This window comes from Rhinopithecus bieti, unplaced genomic scaffold, assembly GCF_001698545.2.
Source record: "Rhinopithecus bieti isolate Rb0 unplaced genomic scaffold, ASM169854v2 scaffold_6380, whole genome shotgun sequence".
Taxonomy (NCBI): Eukaryota; Metazoa; Chordata; class Mammalia; order Primates; family Cercopithecidae; genus Rhinopithecus; species Rhinopithecus bieti.
The window spans coordinates 6,856,556-6,862,555 of NW_016806642.1; the positions used below are offsets into that span (position 1 = coordinate 6,856,556).

Here is a 6,000-nt window from a genome sequence, read left to right on the forward strand (position 1 = left end):
GTATTTTCTAAATAGTATAAGCATCAGCAATATTTTGAGATGTCCTGTAATATGATATAAAAATAGTTGTATGCTTCATATTAGTTCAACCATTGTGGAAGACAGTGTGGCGATCCTTAAGGAACTAGAACTAGAAACTACCATTTGACCCCAGTTAATCCCATTACTGGGTATATACTCAAAGGATTTGTAAAATCATTCTACTGTGAAGACACATGCACACATGGTTTTATTGCAGCAATGTTCAACAATAGCAAAGACTTGGACCAACCCAAATGCCCATCAATGATAGATTGATAAGAAAATAGGCACATAGGTACACCCGCGGAATCGATGCAGCCCCATAAAAAAGGATGAGTTCAATGTCCTTTGCAGGGACATAGATGAAGCTGGAAACCATCATTCTCAGCAAATTAACACAGGAACAGAAAACCAAACACGACCTGTTCTCATAAGTGGGAGCTGAACTATGAGAACACACGTACACAGGGAGGGGAACATCATACACTGGGACCTGTCGGGGTGGGGTTAGGGGAGGGATAGCGTTAGGAGAAATACTTAATGTAGATGATGGGTTGATGGGTGCAGCAAACCACCATAGCACGTGTTATACCTATGTAACAAAACTGCATGTTCTGCACATGTATCCCAGAACTTAAAGTATAATAATAATAAATGTATGTTTCCATTAATGACAAAATCTTATATACTGCTTATACTGCTAATACCGCTGTGGTTGGTTTACTACATTCATAATTTAAGGAAGTATAAATTTCAGCTGAACGTTACTGAAAATTCAGGAACTTTTCTTTTCTATTCAAGTGTATGGTCATCTGCTTTAGAAAGTATTGGTTTTTGTTTTTTTTTAGAGTTCATAGATGGCTCAAGCTACTGCCACATACTCTGCTATTTTGGTTTTGTCCTTGTTATACCACTCTTGAGTTTTATTCTATCTAATTGGTCCTAGTTTATTTCAACTATAAAAATTGAGTCGGCCAGGTGTGGGGGCTCACGCCTGTAATCCCAGCACTTTGGGAGACCAAGGAAGGTGGATCACAAGGTCAGGAGTTCGAGACCAGCCTGACCAACATGGTGAAACCCCATCGCTACTAAAAATACAAAAATTAGCCTGGCGTGGTGGTGCACACCTGTAATCCCAGCTACTTAGGAGGCTGAGGCAGGAGAATCACTTGAACCCAGGAGACGGAGGCTGCGGTGAACTGAGATCACTCTGCTCACTGTGCAGTGCCACTGCACTCCAGCCTGGGTGACAGAGCGAGACTCCATCTCGGGGAAAAAAAAAAAAAAATTCTTGAGTCAAGAGCTCTATTTCTTAACATTTTAACATAGCCACTCAGAAATTTAGTTAGGGGCTTGCATCTGAAGGTGATGGAGTGTTTTCTTAGATTGCGAAGGGAAGGAGTAAAGTTCCAGAAACAGATGCAAACTGTGAGAAGGGCAGTTTTGTTCTTCTGTCCTGAGGATTATAGTATGTTCAGTTAGGAAGAGTTTATAGAGATTATTTACTTAAAGGAATGTGAAAAATGATATGGAAGATCCTGTTTTTAAAAAGTATATACATTTGTTATAGTTCATGAAGCTATTCAAATACAGTGTCCGGCTTGATTATTACAACCCCAGGAAGTATTAATAGATTTGACAGGATTATTATTCCCATCTATTGGGTGAGGAAACTGAGGTGTGGCTGGGTTTTTGAAGATAAATAGCTACAACCTTACATCTTCAAGGTTGTAATTTATTGCTTTTTCAAATTACATACCCAATCATTTTATTAGATGTATGACTTTTCTTAGGACTAAACATGAATTTAGAAAAAACAGCTTTTATATTTTAGATAGAGTCTTTAAGTTTATTTTATATTTCCTAAAATGTTATTAAAACCTCATTTGATTAAGGGTTGTAGTAGGGGATTGTTAGGGCTACTTTCATGACCTTAAACTGTGCACCAGTTAAGTAATTTTACCCTAGTTGATTTGCCATGAGGATACTTTGGACTTTGATAAAAGGGCCAATTGTTTGGTCACTTTCTTTTCATTTTTAAAACTGCTGTGTTGGATAATCACTCAGTAGTACATACATAAATGCAGTGTTTATGGCTATTAGTGATGGGGAAAAATCACAAGGAAATTTGATTATCTTACAACAGAAGGTAGAGTATATATGAGTACAAATTTGGAATACATTTTTTAAAGGAGGCAAATAGTAGATGCTCAATAAATATTGGTCAATACCATTTCTAAAATTAATGAATGAGTTAATTGATGTTTATGAGTTATGCTATTAGGAAGTAAAGATACAAGCATGAAAATATGGTGATTCCAGGATGACACAGTGTATGTAAATAGATTACACTACACTAGGTTACCCCATAATGAGACACATGTGTAATTGGTTTCAGTAAAATTCATACTGATTCAAAATAAACCCTTAATATAGGAGTTTTTCAGTAATTCACTAAAATCAAGTGAAACGACTATCTTTGATGCTTTTGGAGCTTTTAGTACTATTTTTCAGAATTTTTATTATGATGATTTGCCATATTTACTTCTCTGTATTTTCTCAGTAAGTGCCATTTGAGCGGTATGGACGGCAATTCTGTATAGTTTCAGAGGAATGAGCTGCCATTTACTAGAATATTTGTGGAAGAATCGAGATATCTGCACCTTAAAATACGGCACAATCTAGCAAATCAGAAACGTGTGGGGAGACATTCTAGACAAATGGAATATATTAAGAACGTGTGGAGGAAATGTTTAAAAGTAATTTTGATTAGAACAGAAGGTTTGTGTTGTGGAAAAAAATGGCTAAAGAGGCAATTTGGGGCCAGGTGATAGAGACTCTTGAATACCTGGAAGGATTTTGGATTTTGTTCCGAAGGCCTATACTCTTCTAATTGGCATATGCATTTTTGTGAGGGCAGAACTGTATGGGATGTGCAAGTCCTCAGGATAAACATGACACATCTTCTAGGAGCATCACTTTTAGAATACTTGGGGGAAAATAAATATTTTTATGTGAAGTTTTTTTTTGAGACAGAGTCTCACTCTGTTACCAAGGCTGGAATGCAGTGTTATGATCATGGTTCACTGCAGGCTCGACTTCCCGGGCTCCAGCGATTCTCCTGCCTCAGCCTCCCAAGTAGTTGGGATTACAGGCACCTGCCACCGCCCCCAGCTTATTTTTGTATTTTTTGTAGAGGTGGAGTTTTTCCATGTTGCACAGGCTGATCTTGGGACTCCTGGGTTCAAGCAATATTCCCGCCCCAGCCTCCCAAAGTACCAGGATTACAGGTGAGCCACTGCAGACATGAAGATAGATTTATAAAGTATAAAACACAATTCACATGCAATTTTAAAGTAAAATTCTAAGATTTAAGCTAAGATCCAATAAGATTCTGAAAGAAATTTGTGCATATAATAAGTTATTTTATCCTGTAACTCTAGAACCTAAAAGGATTTGTTTTCATTATCCTCTGCTCTTATACTTCTTCAGTAGATGAGCTTGAAAGACACAGGTCCAAGCAGTATGCAACCATTACAAATTTATTTTCAGAAGATTGACAGGGAGAGGGACATAAAATTAGGAGGAAAGAGAAGACTAATATAATCTAGCACTCAAGTTAAAGACAGACTTTGGGGAAGAAAGCTTATAAAATTAAGAGATGTTTCAAGAAAAGATTGTGTTGAACTCGGTGGCTTATACAAAAGAGGTAGTTTACAAAGTTGAGTGAAAAGCTAGAGATGTCTTCCAGGTTTCAGGCCTCTGTGACTGGGAACATGCTGGTCATATTAATGGATATAAAGAAGTGAGGAAGATGCTGTGAAGGAGTCGAAAGGAGGGAAAGGTGAGTAGAAAGAGATAGCAGTAGCAGTCAGGGGCTGGTGAATTATTTATTTTTTTGAGTCAGTCTTGTTCTGTCACCCAGGATGGAGTGCAGTGGTGTGATCTCAGCTCACTGCAACCTCCGCCTCCTGAGTTCAAGCAATTCTCCTGTCTCAGCCTCTTGAGTAACTGGGACTATAGTCACATGCCACCACACCCGGCTAATTTTTGTATTTTAAGTAGAGATGGGGTTTCACCCTGTTGGTCAGGCTGGTCTGAAACTCCTGACCTCAGGTGATCCACTCGCCTCGGCCTCCCAAAGTGCTGGGATTACAGTCATGAGCCACCGTGCCCGGCCTGTTATTTTTGATATGTTGAATTTGAGTGAAGTATAGGGTATTAAAGGGAGAAATGGCAGATAGGCAATGTAAGAAGGGGAACTGGAAAGAGACTTGGGATGAATACGTAGATTTTGGAACTTTATTCGTGGTAAATAGATGAGCCTGTGAGAGCAGATAGAATGTCTAAGAGTCAATGTAGAAAAGATGATTGAAGGTTGTCCGTTGGCCCACAGTACTAAATATGAGAAAGGAATAGGGTTATAAAGATGAATTCAGGTAAGGGATAATCCGTGGAGAGTATAGTATTGTGAAAGCAAAATGAAGGTCAAGTTTGAAAAAAAGATATTCACATTAGTAAGTAGTAGAGAGATGAAAGGGAAGGTAGACTGAGAGATCAAAGGGGATTAGACTTTGCTTAGATTAGACAACTGTGAGTTAGTGGTGGAATTTGAGCACTTTAAGCAAAGTAGTGAGGACAGGAGACAGTTGTGTGAACCGTAAAGAAAAGAGCTCCTTTCTCCTGTTCTACCAGAAGTATCTTTCTAGTAAAAGAAAGCTTTGTATGGGGAAAAAATCTAGTTTACTACTCCTAAAAGGAACAAAATGAAACATGTCCTATGAGAATGTTTTTTTTTTTTTTTAAAGGAAACCAAATAGAGGAAGCAACTCATATATTAAATAATGAATCATTTTGCATTTGAAATTGTCCAATTTTGGGGGAAGAGAGGAGCTATTTTGGTATTCTGGCCCTAAAAAAAAAATGTTAATTTCGACAGCTTAGTCTGTGGTCCTGAAAATTATGGATTATTTTTACCTTTATTATTTTGCACTTTTCTGGAACAAAATATTTACATAGGATTCACATAAATCATGTATATCTTTTATATATGTGACATAAAAATATATATGACATGTATATTGGATAATTTGAAATACATAATGCTAAATATTGACAAAGGTAGGTCACCGTATAACTTGGGCACTATATCCTTTAACAAATGGGTTTAATTTAAAATTTCTTACTGGTAGTTTTAAAAAATACATTTAAAAATAAATTCTGACAATTTATACTGTGGTAAAAAAAATTTGCATCTAATCTTTAGGGATTTAGGGTTTAAATTACTTAAAAATAACAATACATCTTTTGTGATGTCAATAAAAATGCAAGAATAATTTAAATTTCTATAATTTAGGGGACTGGGTCTTTATTTATTGAATTTTAAACATATATACATACTTGTCAGGCTGTTTAGACATTCAGTAACTTGTTACAAGGTTTATTTCTGCTTGAAAACCTACACGAATATATTAGAATCACAGAATATTTAGGGAAAATATAAACTTTAACTCGATGTCACCAATATGTTCATTCCTATCGTAATCTGACAAGATACGTTTACAATTACTTGTTTTCATAGTATTAAGTATTAAAATACACAAAATGTATACAGTATATATTTTAACAAATATGTTAAGGTATAGTGATACCTCATATTAAAGTCAATGTGACTTAGTATTCATCATCTCCATTTGTTTAAAAGACAGTGAACCTATTTTAATACAGTATTTAATCCTGCTTCATTAGGTTTCATAAATAAATCATATCAAAAATTTACGCCAGATTATTTTGTAGCAAAATGAGGCATCAGTTTAAAAATGTATATTACAGATTTTTACACATACTCTGTGCTGACAATTTTTAGTTTTGAAATTAATATTACAACAAATTTAAGAACTGTATAATTATCAGTACTCTGTATTTAGTCAAGTTTAGAGTTTTAACAAGAAAACTAGTTTTTGTTTTTTTTTTTTTTTT

General features: G+C 35.7%; 1 protein-coding gene across 1 annotated transcript in view; it reads left to right on the plus strand.

Annotated features, from left to right (window-relative positions):
• DOCK7 (dedicator of cytokinesis 7) overlaps positions 1–6,000 on the plus strand; it is a 259,128-nt gene that overhangs the window by 87,533 nt on the left and 165,595 nt on the right.